Here is a 14,800-nt window from a genome sequence, read left to right as displayed (position 1 = left end):
CTTGGTTTAGGGATAGTTTTGCGCACTGGGTCGCCTTTTTAATTGGTGGATAGTATGTATGAGCAGATATATATGCATATCATTATTATCATTTTTTACTTTGTAACTGGGACCTCCTCATTCACTTCTACAGGCATTTGAAGTTTACAGAACATGAATTTTAGAAGACCAGTATTTTCCTTGATAGAGAAAGTATCACATCTTGTGTAATAATAATAATAAATAAATAAATTATTAATTACCGGCCCAAAGCCAATCTTGGCTCCTCCTGCTTGGGAGCTTACGGTGGTTTACACATATAGTTGTATTTAAGTCCGCAACCTTCATTGGAGTTTTTTTGTTCCCCTTCCTTTGCGATACTATCAATTAGGTAGCTATATTTAGACCCTTCAAAAAAAATAAGGTCAATTTCTAAAATTTATCCACCCGCAAAACCTTGAAAACCCTTCGGTGGCAATATTCCGACAGTAACAATGGCAATCATTTGATTACTTACACTTTTCCGACGATGACAATGAGTGGAATTTTTTTGGCAGCTTATTCCATAAGACGAGAGGAGTATAACAATAAAAGCTTAGAAGAGGTTCACGACTTTGATGTTCTTAATTCAGAGGAGATTTGTCTTATAAGGGTAAATTTCTTGAAAAAAAGGGCAAAAATAATAAAATCTGTTCGTCATTTTTTCAGGACTGAACTGCTGAACATATAACTGAAATTTAAGAACACATGCCCGAACATTGTTTATTTGTTTGGAAACAGGTAATCGAACATTATTCATATGTTTGGACGTGTTTTACTGATCACATTTTGAAATTTAATATGTATTGCTATTTATTTCAGGATGATGGCAAGTCAACAGTTAAAATTCTTAACACTCGCAGAAATTTTATTTTTTTAAGTTTGGGAATACATTCCCAAACATTACTTATTTGTTCGGGAACACATTCCTAAACATAGCTTACTGTTCGGAAATGCAAGTCCGAACAGGAAGGAAACTCACCATTTTTGGGTACACTATAACTCTGTTTTGTTTATGGCTCTCTCTCAATTCTTACCACACACATCCACCCACACCGCCACAGTCCCAAGACAGAGAGATAGAGAGAAGAAAGGGAGGACATGTTATGGTAGAAACGAAAGCACATCAAAAAGCTATACCATGTTAAACAAGAGCAATTGATCAACAAGTCAGCATATCAGATGGCCCAAACAAGATTAAAAAAAACAAAAGAATAAAGATGTCTCTCTCTCTCTCTTTGCAGTAATTAGTCAAAAGGCTATACCATGTTGTAACTTATATGAACATAGACAGTATTCTTCGTCTTCTTCTTTTTCGTGAGTTTTGAAAAGGATGAGACTCTTATTCTTTTTAGTAGATTTTGTTAGGGTTTTTTGGAAGGGAGATTTTTTTTGGAGGTGTGGGGGATGTGCATTCAATGGGTGGAATGTTTAAAGATAATTTTGGTTTTTTTTTTTTTGGGAGGGGGGGGGGAAGAAATTTAAAGAATTTCAAAATTTATAAGTGAGGGTCCAAAGAAATGGGAGGTCTAAAATAATTTATGGGGTACTAATAGCACCACTCTTAAGAATCACTAAGCGCATTGCAACAAAAATTCTAATTAAAAACTTGCCAGTCAGTCAATTACTTTATGGTTTTATAAATTAACTCACAAGTTTGTCAAACATTTATACTGGGTGATATTTGTTGCTAGAAATCTGAAATTATAGGTAGAGATCGAAATCTATTTAGATGCAAACTTTATTTCTTCTACTGGTGGTGATATTCCTCTTTATTTATTTATGTTATACTTTTATGTAGGGATGGATTCGCAAAAAGATGCATACTTCACCAATCTTTAACATAATGAGTCTAGTTTTGAATATGAATTTGTGATGGAATCTCTAGATCAAATGACTCAAAATTTGAATCAAAATGTTCAAGTGTCCGCTCAAATGGGATCCATGGCTCGGAAATCACGTGGTGGAAACTTTACCATGGAAGAAGACAATCTCGTTGTATCTGCATGGCTTAATACTAGCTTAGATGCAATCTAAGGGAATGAACAGAAACATAAGGCATATGGGCAAGAGTGTATGATAACTTCCTCAAGTACAAGAAATTTAAACCTGAACGTACTCAAAACTCTCTAATGCATCGATGGTCGACGATTCAACTCGGCACAAATAAGTTTTGTGGATGCATTGCCCAAATTGAATCAAGGAATCAAAGTGGTGTGAATGAGCAAGACAAGGTTTTAATTATATTAGAATTTATGCATTTATAGTTATTATTTTTATTTGTAGAATGAGAATTATTACTATTATTTTTTTATTTTTCAGATTTCTCACGCAAAACTTTTGTTCCAAGAATTGAATAAAAGTTCATTTAATTTGAACATTGCTGGGCTTTGTTGAAGAACCAACCAAAATGGTTAGAGGATTGAGGAAAAAACCGAAGAGAAATGTGACTCCAAAAACCCCTTCTCCTTATACTCTGAATACAATTTATCTAGGGGAAGACAATGGCACACATGATACCATTGTCTTGGAGAGACCATTAGTTAGGAAGGCAGAAAAGGAACGATTGAATAAAAGAAAGAATATGGATCGTACGAGTTCGCCTCTTGAAGGGATACTAAATGAGAAAAAAAAGAAGACAAAAGAAGGGACAATAAGAAGAAATTGAACATTCTTGAGAAAGCATATTTGCAAGAGCAATAGAGGCTTCTTAATGATAAAGAAAGGCTTCGTCATGAGCAAGCAAGATTTGTTATTGAGCAAGAAAAGCATTGAGCGGAACTATTGAAAGAGGAGAGAACTATGTTGATGGATACAAGTGGCATGCCTCCAATGCAACGAGATTATTATCATCGGCGCCAAATGGAAATCTTTGAAAAGGGAAAAGACAGAGTTCATTGTGAAAAGTAATGTGTTTCTTGTAGAATCCCTCACCTTTCTTTTGTATTTCTAAGCTATTATTAGAATTAATATATTATATTTAAATGTATGGATGAATATATGGGCATTGTATTTGAAAATTTAAATGCTTATATTATAGAAAAGTAGTTGCCACAATTATTCTAGAAAATAGTGAGTGCGACTCATATTACAAATTCCTATGACTGTCCATGTAGTTGTCACAAGTGCTCAACAAGGTTAGATTGAAATTGAGAATGAGTTTCTCTATGTCTAATGAGATAATGACTTTGAATGAAGTCCATCAATTCAGTTGTATGCTCATGTGATACTGATGCTTGAGGACTTTCATTGATTACATCATAATTAAAGTCTTCTGCTACATTGACATCTCACTCATCCTGAACAATCATATTATGCAATATTATGCACGCCGTCATTACATTATTTAGTGTTTCATTGTTCCAAAAACGTGCATGTTCATGTACTATGGCAAGTCGTGCTTGAAGTACTGCAAATGCACGTTCTACATCCTTTCTTGCTGACTCTTAGATTGGAGCAAAATATTTTTACTTGTGTCGACAAGGAATTGTTTTTACAAATGTTGACCATTGCAGATATATACAATCAACAAGATAATATTCCATTGTGTAACCATTGTTGTTGTTGAGTAGTTGACTGGAGGAACCCGTTTTTCAGCGAGCTCGATAAATACAAAAGATTGTTCTAACACGTTGATGTCATTATGAGATCCTAGTAGCCTGAAAAACAAGTCATATCCAAAGATCATATGATGCCACAGCTTCCAAAATAATAGTTGGTTCACACTTATGACCAATATACATTCCTTTGTGTGCAATCGAACAATACCATAATCCCTTCCAAAAAAATTTCTTTTAGAATATATTAACTTTTAGCGATGATTATTACCATCACAAATACCATTTTGTTTTTGGGGGTAAAAATACAAAAATTGCAAATAAGTATAAATAAAACATACCTGTATAAATGGATTTTTATCTGTAATAGCACCCACACATTTACAACCAAATATTTATAACACTTTTAAGACAAACAAAATAAAATAATCTTTACTAAAAAAAATAATATTATCTACAAATATAATAGCACTATAATAATTACATGTACATGGTTCATTGTAATTAAATATACAATCGTTCCATTATTTAAAATAAATAAATAAAAAATGGGTACCATTCTTCATGAGCATTAAAATCAACAAGCAAGCTCCTAGCCATGAGATAGCATCTGAAAACAAACAAAAAAATTAATTAATGACTATAATTATTAGTATGCTAATTACATAAAACTTAAAGATATATAGATATTTGAACAAAAACAATAACGACTTTAAACTGTAATATACATCAAACTGCCAAGCAATATATCAACCAACAACTTCTTGAACTATTCTAACACCCTGGCAAGGTGTTTCCAGAAGGACATTATGTTTTTTCGCTTTTTGGACAAAGACTTTATAATAGTCTTGCCACAATAGAACTTCATTTATTTCAAACAATGGATCATCACTAATAACAAGTTCCTCACCAACCGGATTTTTGGAACACGACAACTATGCGAAGAAACTTTATTTCCAACCTACAATCACAAAACTTTATTTCCAACTTAAAAAGGTGCACATGGTAAAAAAGTTACAATTATTTGTGATGACATCTATCAATGTTTGTGATGTGTGTTACGAATAGTGAATTCACGTTGTGCACCCTAAGGTTATGAATGATGAAGTTATGATATTTTGTGATTGTTGTTATGCCACTTTGTGATTTTTGTTAAGACATTTTGTGGTGAAAAAAAACTTATGATTTTTGTAGTAAAGAGTTGTGACATTTTGTGATTTATGTTACAAAATTTTACGAAGTTGTGAAGTGCATACCATATGTACCTTTTTAAGGGTGCACGTAGTAGCATCTCCCAAATTTGTAACCACCACAAAACATTTGTTTGTTAACCTAAATTGGACTCCGACTTCCAATCTAGGAATCCTTTTTGAATCCCGTTTTCTTCCACAAGTGTACCTAGGTGGGTGTGCATGCAACGTTTCATTAGAATTCGATGTTGTTTGGCGATTTAGGTACATTAGTGACTCAATTTCTAAACTGAAAATTTGGCTCTAACTAGAAAACCGAGAACCCTTTTCGAGTTCTCCCACAACTATCATGCCTAGATGGTTGTGTGTGCAAAGTTTTGTGAGAATCTGATGTCGTTTAGCGTTTTTGGTACATTAATCGCGGGTCATCAAGTTTCTTAAGAACTAAGTGTTCGCAGACCAAAATTCGGCTCTAACTCGAAATTGGGAACCCGTTTTCAAGTCTTGTTTTCTCCTACAACTCACTTGGGCCGAAGTGGCTATGTGTGCAAAGTTTCATGAAAATCCGATGTTGTTTTGCAAATTTTGATATGTCAATAACTCGGAATCAATGTTTTTGAGATTGGCTTTTTAGTAGCTTTTTTGTTGACTTTTCTTCGTTTTTATTAAATTTTTTAAAAAAACCTTTACACTTTTGAGTTCTACTCGATTAGACAGACTTTGAAAAATATATATATATTATTTTTTATTTTTTTTAATCTATAGTGGACTTTTTTACCTTTTGGATCCTTTTACACTTGGACCAGTAAAGTAAAAAGTCGACTTAAATTTTTTTAAAAAATCACTAACTCTGTGTTTGGTTGGGAGATTTGGAAAAGGATTTGGAAATGGAAAGGGAAAGGGAAAGAGAAAATGAAGGTGAAATGTGAATAAAATATACCTACATTTCACTTAGTTTCACAAATCTTTTCCCTTTCTCTTTTTTAATCCCTCAACCAAACACAGTATAAAGACAAATAAGTAGGAAAAAATTATGGCCTTTTTAAGCTGGATGCCAAACCATGCCGTTCCTGACAAATAAGTAGGAAAAAATTATGGCCTTTTTAAGCTGGATGCCAAACCATGCCGTTCCTAGACTGAGATTCGGCTATAACCCGAAAACCCTTTTCGAGTCCCATCTCTTCTCCCACAACTCTCTTGTGCATAGGTGGTAGTCATCTGTGGAAAATTCTGTGAAAATCCAATGCCATTTGACAATTCTTGTATGTCAAAGACTCGAATTCACCAATATCTAATAATTTAGTGCTAGACCTAAATTGTGCAAATAGATAGTATATAACTAACAATAGGTCTCTCCCTAAATGTTATACTTGGTCAACTGATGATGGTGAAGAAACTTATTATAAGATCAAATGAAATGTAAACTATATTTTACCGAAAAAGGGCCTCTTTGCTTGATCTTCACCTCAAACCATGCTGAAACCAACTCATTGCCTCAAACCCTACAAATAGGATTACAACTTTAGCACAACAACAGTAAACATGTAACTTAGATGGGTAAATCATCCACTTTAAATGTATTAAGCAATATTGCTAGATCAAAAATTTTCTTGGAGCATCCTTAATTGTCTTTATATTCAAATTTATATTTGCTGAGTGGCAATCTCAACTTAGTTCTAGGACTAAAGCTTGTTTACTGTTAGAATTTATCTACACCTACCACCACCTACTACCACACCTACTACACCTACCACCAATTTACCCTCACCTACTCCTCACCTTGCTTCGCTCTGTTCAAATAGATGATTACTATGGATTTGGGATGGTTCCACTGGCAGATCTTTTCAATCACAAAACAGGAGCTGAAGATGTGCACTTCACCTCTATATCTTCTCATCTTGCACCTGAAGATGATGCTGAAGACAACCACGAGGTGAGGGTAAATTGGTGGTAGGTGTAGTAGGTGTGGTAGTAGGTGGTGGTAGGTGTAGATAAATTCTAACATTTACTATGGGTTTAATACTCATGGAAGCTAGCTCAGGCATTCAACCTCAAGGTGAGAGTCTTAACAGTTATTTGTTTACTGCAGCGGCTTACTAAGGATGCTAAAAGCCTTTGTACCAACATCAAAAGAGCTATTTAAATTATAGAAGTAGAACAAAGGGAACCAGTCTGAAATTTATGATCTATGCTTGGCCTCCCTCACACGCATATATTCTTCTTTTTACCAGACTTATTCAAGGAATAAATCAATTACTTTGTATATTTGTTTTAGTGGCTGTCTATATTTTATTTATCCATAAAATTAGTTCAGATGCATAAGGAGAGCTGGCACTTGAGGAAGTGCTGTTCGTTTTGGTAAATTGAGGGTTTCTAAAGCACCCTCCCCCAACCCTTGAACCACACACCCCCTCCACCATCAAGCTCCCTGCCACCACCACCCCTACCCCCATCCTTTCCCCCACCCCAATATCCACCATCCCTCCTCCCCCAACAACCCTACCCCTCCACTGCCATTACCAATCAAAGAGAAATTTCTAAATTATATTAACGCTATATTTGGTTAGGGGATTTGGAAAGGGAAAGGGAAAAGGTAGGTGAAATGCGAATAAAATATAACAATATTTCACCTAGTTTACACACATTTTCTTTTTCTCTTTCCTTCCCAAATCCCCCAACCAAACATAGCGCAAGGGTTGCGTACTTAACAGCGGTGGAGTTGTGCTGCAGTGGGTAGTAGACGCCAGTGGGCAGCACTGCGACGGCATACGCTGTGTCGATGGACGGAACTGACGGAACTGAGAGAACTGAGAGATGGATAGATGGAGAGAGTTTAGGGCAACAAAGTGAAGGAGATATTGAGAGATCGAGAGAGTAAGAGTGAGGGTGAGAGCGGGGGGGAAAAGGGAAAAGGTGTATTTCACCTAGCTTCACACACTTTTTTCTTTTCCCTTCCCAAATCCTCCAACCAAAACAGCGCAAGGGTTGTGTACTTAACGGTGGTGGAGTTGTGCTGCAGTGGGCGGTAGACGCCAGTGGGCAACACTGAGACGGAAGACGTTGTGCCAATGGATGGAGCTAAGAGAACAAAGAGATGGACAGATGGAGAGAATTTAGGGCAACGGAGTGAAGGAGAGATTGAGAGAGTGAGAGTGAGAGTGCTAGTGAGGGTGAGGGTGAGAGTGAGAGTTCAGGGCAAGAGTGAGGGATAGATTGAGAGAGTGAGAGTGAGAGATGATGTAAACTAGGGTAGTACAAAACAAAACAAAGGCGACGGGGTTTTGGATGAATTATTTGCCATCACAAAAGTATTATTTATAAGCACAAACAACCTCGGCTAAGTAATTCATTTTGCGACTGCAACTTGCCATTGTAAATAACCGTCATTTGCGATGGCACAAGTTGCCGTGGCAAATGGGTCATTTTTAACGATAGCAACTTTGCCATTGCAAATACTTCCGTATCAAATACCCTGTTTTTTAGTAGTGATCGTAACAATATTCCAAGGCAAATTTTTTAAACTATGCTGATGTGCTAGTTTCCTCTTTTAATGTCAATCACCGAGTATGCAATGAAGGCTCATTCATTCATGGTAAACCTGAGTAATACTCTTTCAATCATTCAATCAAAATTGACTTTCATTCAAGCATTTATATCAACTATTCAAGCATATAAATTAAAGTACGAGTAATGAAAATAGAAGAACACTAATATTTATAATGGTTCGACAAACTCTTGTGTTTACTTCCACTCCCAACCAATCTTACTGGTGTTCTCCACTAATTCAAACAGGTTTTTCATATGTTAGCCTAAAACCTTCACACTAATAGGTGTTTTATATGATAATCTGAAACCTTTACATCAACAAACAAATACAAGTAACAGGGTTTTCTTGGCTCAACCCAAAACCAACAACACCAAGCACAACCCTAATCAAACAATTATATAAGAAGTTATTTATACTCTTGGTGTCTCTATGTGAGACTACAAGTGTAGGTGTGTCATGACTCAAGTGTCTAAACAAATTATTACACTTATTAGATGAGAAAATATACCTTTAAGATGAGAACTCCAAGGCCCCCCAATAGGAGTAAACTCTCCAATCAAAGTTGTGTGAAGATACCTCAATGTTCCTCTCAATCACACAATGACAGAATCCCCTATGAAATGTGATTTAAAGAGCATAGACTGTATATGCTCTCACTTAACTATTCCTCTTCAATTTTTACAAAATGGGAGCATTTGGTATTTATAATCCTAGCGTTTAATGAATATATTTTTGAATTTTTCCCAGACATAGTCGACCAAGCATAGTCAACCACATCCATTTAGATAATCGACATACTACCATATGACCTTTTTGGGCTCTCGGGACTTCTACCATGGTTGATCACATCCATCAAGATGATCAACCACACTCTGGGTTTTTAATAGGCTACTCTTTGGACAATCCTATGGTCAACCATGCTCCTCACTCAGCATGATCAATCAAGCTAACAAATGTAGGCTTAGCCCTGTCTGTCCTAACTTGGTTTCCACCTTGTCCAAAACCTTCTTCATGCTGATCAAGCTACCCCACAACACCCTTTTCATATCTTGGATTATTGTGAAAAGAAAATAAATAAGAAACGAGAAAGATAAGAAATGAAAATTAAGTGAAAAAACTAAATTATTATTTTCTTTTGTTTGATTGGGTTAGAAAAACAAGAACCAAATGCAAATGTATTTGTTAAAAGAAGTATATTTTTGGTTTAGTTACAACAAAAAGTAAATACAAATAAATAATTTCATTTCATTTTTCTCCATGAAAAATCTAAGTTCAAAACATAATATTAGTACCCCAATCTCCGCTGGTTAATGTTTTGATTGACCAATATTTGAAAGTGGTCAATAGATTTGTCGGCAGATTTGATTAATTTCCAAAAAATCAATGCAAGATGGAGATAAACCTAGTTACAGGAATCCGATATATATATATATTAATTGTAGAAGTGTAGCACTGCTAATTTGTGCTTTGTACTTCAATGCTTTGCTTTATTGGAACGACAATTTAATACTCTCAATTTTAATGTGTTGACAGTGAAAGCCACTGCTATCCTTAGAACAATTACCAAACAAACAGAAATTTGTTATTCTCACCCTACTTCTTTATAGATACATTCTAAAATTTGAAAACACAATTCCCATTGTACACTATAATACAATTTCTAAAATTGTACCTATAACAAGGTTGTTAGAATTTACCATCACCTACCACCACTACCACCTCACCTACTCCACTAAACCTAACCCACTACACCACTACCACCTCACCTACTCCACTAAACCTAACCCACTACACCACTATCACCATCCACTACACACCATCCACTACACCTACATCTATATAAGGAACCATTTGTAATAGACAGAAACGAATCAATAAATCAATCAGATATCAATCAATAATACATCATTTTTTAACATGGTATCAAAGCTAGGTTAAGCAGTTCGTATTTTTCGCTTTACCGGCGGGCGGCAACCTCACCTTGGCCGCCCGCCGGACCTCAACCTATTCCGCTTGAATTTTCTACACATACCTTGATCACTCTGCATGTACTTCATCCCCCTTGTTTCCATGCTCTTCTCTCCCACCTTCGAACCTCGCCAAACTCCTCAATCTCGCCATCATGCCAATTTGATCATCCGATGGGAACACTGAGTTACAGTCCATCCACATCGTCTCTTGCTGATATGCCCGTCGCTCCTTACCCTGTGGGATCTTCAAAGGGTACCTTAGCCCCATCATCCTCATCATCAGAGTTGAGGCCATGTTGTTTGCAGCTGCATGTTCAGCAACAAGTTGAATGGACTCTGTGGAAACTGTGAGAAAAAAGCCTGCTATATAGTAGTACTTGGCCTTCTCAACCAATGACCAATTTTCTGGTCTCTTCAAATGTTCAGTTTTGTAGCAATTTGCAGCAGATAAGTTGGCAACAAGTGATCTTTCGCCTCCCGCCACACAAACAGCACAGGTACCAGTTGGTGCAGACTCATCACTCGCTCTCTCTTCTCTCTCTCTCTCTCATTTCATCACTTGCAAGCAGCGATGGAGGGAATTCTTTTGGGTATGGGAAACCCACTATTGGACATCTCTTCTGTCGTCGACCAAGAATTCTTGGACAAATATGACATCACGTTGAATAATGCAATTCTTGCAGAGGAAAAGCGCATGCCTATGTAGCTCTGTTTGTCTCTGTGTCACGTGGGTAGCCTTTCTTGGGGCAAGACACCCACTCAATATCTCTCTCTCTCATTTTTTTTTTTTTTTGCAAACACTTTATTCCTCTCTCACACCATTCACACTGCCACATACACAGCACATGCACGACACCATTCACACCCATTCTTGTTATTTTAATACACACATCCACTACCTCACCTTTATTTTCATTATTATAAAACACTATCCCCAATTTTATATAAACTTTTCTATTCTAAACTTTTCTCCACCACCCAACACCATCATCACATTTTCCACCACCCACCTTTTTCTTTTTTATTTCATAAATAAATAAATAAATAAATACAAAAAAAAAAAAAAAAAAAAAAAAACCAAACCAATTTCCATATTTGCACAACACACCATATTTTATTCATATTGGGCATCCACCCCGATCACACTTTTACAAAAAAAAAAAAAAAAAAAAAAAAAAAAAAAAAACAAAACAAAACAAAACAAAACCAAACCCAAACACCCACCTCCACAGGCGGGATTTTTTCTTCTCTACTCTGCCGCCGGTCTTTTCTTCTTGCCTCCGTCCTGGGCAGTCCTTGACGGTGTTGCCTCTGTGCTTCCGAATCCACCAAGCACATTTACTTCCCCCTGCTCCTCCACTGCAGCATATGGCGGACCTCCAAATCGGAACATCACAGTGGCCTTCCGCTTCAACTCCTTGTTTTCCGCCTTCAGCACACTTATCTCTGCTCGCGCATCCTTATACATGCGCTGGAGCAGAGCCAATTGGCCGTTTAAATGCTGCACCTCATTTGTCCTACTCTGCAGCCGGTGCGACAAGTTTGTGACTGCCGTCATCGTCTCCACACAGGACTTCAAAGTATACTGATTGGCTTCAATGTCAGTTTGCACTGCCATTCTTTGCTCCACAGACCGCATCGGAAAGTTCAACGGAGCAAACTCCGGGGCACTTGGTTGAGGTTCCAGTGTCACCGCACCAGTTCTCTCACTTGTCGGACCCATAAAGGAGCTAACCGGAATCAATGTCGGGACAGTTTACAGAGTCTTGTCGGACCCTTGTAGAAACTAACCGGAATCAATGTCGGGACAGTTTACAGAGTCTTGTCGGACCCATGAAGGTGTGCCCAATTTTTTAAAAGGCGTGCCATCAAAAGGCGTGCCCAATCCATAAAAAGGCGTGTCCACTTTATCAAAAGATGTGCCATGAAACGGCGTGCCAGTTTGTCGGGCGTCAAGAGGCGCGCGATGCGCGTGGCGGCCTCGGCTATTTAACCAAGACGAAGGCAGAGGCTGAGGCAGAGAAAAAACTGAGAGAAACCTCTGAAAAATCCTTTGTGTTGCTGAAAAAGAGAGTTCCTTGTGCTGAGAGAGATAGTCTGTAACACTTTGTTTTCTGAGAGAGATTCCTGAGAGAGACACTCTGTAACACTCTGTTGTCCAGAAAATGGCTTCATCTTCCCGTGGTCTGCTCACTCTGTTGTCCAGAAAATGGCTTCATCTTCCCGCCATCCAGTGTCCTCTACACCGTTATGACACCACCATACAGTGTCCTCTACATGGTTATGACACCCCCATACAGTGTCCTGCTACTACGGTCCGACATGACCCCGTAAACTGTCTGCTACAACGGTCTGACACGACCACACAGTGTCTGCTACAACGGTCCGACATGACCTCGTAAACTGTCCTGCTACAACGGTCCGACATGACCCCATAAATTGTCTGACACGACCATACCGTGTCTCCTATCCTGTTTTGTTTTTATTTATCAGTTTACTTTCTGGTTTGTTCCTCTCTCCAAACTCAAGTTGGTTAGTTTCTATCCTCCTTGAGTTTGCGGGGGCTGTTAGAATTTACCATCACCTACCACCACTACCACCTCACCTACTCCACTAAACCTAACCCACTACACCACTACCACCTCACCTACTCCACTAAACCTAACCCACTACACCACTATCACCATCCACTACACACCATCCACTACACCTACATCTATATAAGGAACCATTTGTAATAGACAGAAACGAATCAATAAATCAATCAGATATCAATCAATAATACATCATTTTTTAACAAAGGTAGACTGGAAATAACATTTTCTAACAAGCATTGTTACATTAAAGGCCTCCAGAGGCGCTAGCTCTGTACAAGGGATGTTATACAAAACAAACAAAAATGTCTATGAATTTCTACACCCCATGTTGTCTGCAAAATCCAAAATAAAAAAAAGTCTCAAAAGTGACGTCTCATCCTCCCTAACACCAAAACAACAAATCTCAGAAAGTTGCTCTTTCATAACTGCAGTATAAGAGGAAACTAAAGAAAGATTAGCCTCAGAACATAAATAAAGCAAACTTTAACCAGCAACCCCAAGAGAAGCTTTCAGCAATGCCTAGAACTTTGCAACCAATGGACAAGATCTTTCTCTGTCCAATGTTAAAATCAGAGACCCAAAACTCACAAAAGGCATTCACAACCTCCCTCCACCCACCTATCTTGTCCCCCCTCAGATACAAAGACATGTTTCCCAACCTGTTATCAATCTTCAACAGAAATTTAAGTGTCCATTCCAATCCACATGACACCTAACCATGACTACCTCAGCATCAACCCCAAACTGTGAGATTGTGTAAAACCTCCTTTTGGGGTTCCACCATATCTCGTGACTTCACTAGAATATTGGAGTCGATTTAAAGCTTTCATTACACTAGGTGATTCTGAACCTTCAGTCTCATATTTGGTAATTCACAAACTTTGAGGATTAAGCAAGAATACCACAGCTACCAAAAATACCATTTATGGGTCTATCGGATGCCTCAAGCAAACACCCACAGAACATCCTGCATTTTTCACTTGAAGAAAAATTGAGCAAACCACATCACCACACCATTCTATTAGCTTCAATCTCTAGAATGGGCCATCACCATCATCAACCATATCAAAAGTATTTCACCATACTTGCATCAGGATCTTACTGGTTCATATTGAACGCAGAAAAAGAGCAAAGATCAATAAGTCATGTGAGAAGAAAAGATGCTGAACCATGAGAGAGAGAGAGAGAGAGAGAGAGAGAGAGAGAGAGAGCAACAGTTGGACAGATTTACAGTCAGACAACAACTGGACAGTTCCCAAAGTACACTGGTATCATAGTCAAAATGTACAGTAGGATAGCATTCCCCTATGTACGGATTCGATTGTTCCTTCATCAATAAATTAGACATTTTAACACACTCAAAGAAGACTAAAGTTAGTATGCATTGTTGAATAGCTTGATACAACTTAAACTTTTAGGACCAGTGGTGATCTAAAATGGCTCCATAGTTCAGGTTAGAGAGGTCTTGGGTTCAAGTCTTCCCATTTGCATTTGGCCCTGTTTGCATTCTACTTCTCTATGTATCAGTGTTTGCATGTCTACGTGCAAGACAGAGTTGCATTGCATGTGAGTGTTAGGCATATTTCCTAAAAGCTTAAACTTTTGAGACAAGTGGTGATCTAACAACATGAATATAGAACATGATTGAAAACATAAATGATAACATCTAACACTAGAAACAATCTAATTGAATATGTATACAATATATCGTAAACCAGAGTAAACCCACATACCATACCATAAATTTGTTGGACAAGAATCAATGTTGTTATTACTAAATGTCTAATGGAACTTGAAGCGATGTTTATATCTATATCATAAATAATCGATAAACCAAACACTTTAGCAGGCACAAGTAGAACAAGACATCATCACTCCAAAATATACTAAAGCATAAATTTCTCTAGCTAAGAATCAATGA

General features: G+C 37.3%; 1 protein-coding gene across 29 annotated transcripts in view; it reads right to left on the bottom strand.

Moving 5' to 3' along the window:
* Window positions 1-3,306: 3,306 nt before the first annotated feature.
* Window positions 3,307-14,800, bottom strand: part of LOC114262990 (uncharacterized) — a 63,267-nt gene continuing 51,773 nt past the window's right edge. For 20 of the 29 annotated variants that reach the window (XR_014343115.1, XR_014343116.1, XR_014343114.1 and 17 more), the window contains 2 exons: window positions 6,201-6,267; window positions 3,980-4,185 (listed from right to left, as the gene is read on the bottom strand). The gene's annotated coding sequence lies outside the window, so the exon portion shown is untranslated. Of the gene's footprint in view, window positions 3,678-3,979; window positions 4,186-6,200; window positions 6,268-14,800 lie in introns of those variants that run through there. The other 9 variants (XR_014343118.1, XR_014343119.1, XR_014343140.1 and 6 more) reach the window with 2 other exon arrangements.

Source organism: Camellia sinensis, chromosome 10 (assembly GCF_055761805.1).
Source record: "Camellia sinensis isolate YWXY chromosome 10, ASM5576180v1, whole genome shotgun sequence".
NCBI classification, from domain to species: Eukaryota; Viridiplantae; Streptophyta; class Magnoliopsida; order Ericales; family Theaceae; genus Camellia; species Camellia sinensis.
The sequence above is the reverse complement of the archived record's forward strand: the minus strand, read 5'-3'. Positions and strand labels throughout refer to the sequence as shown.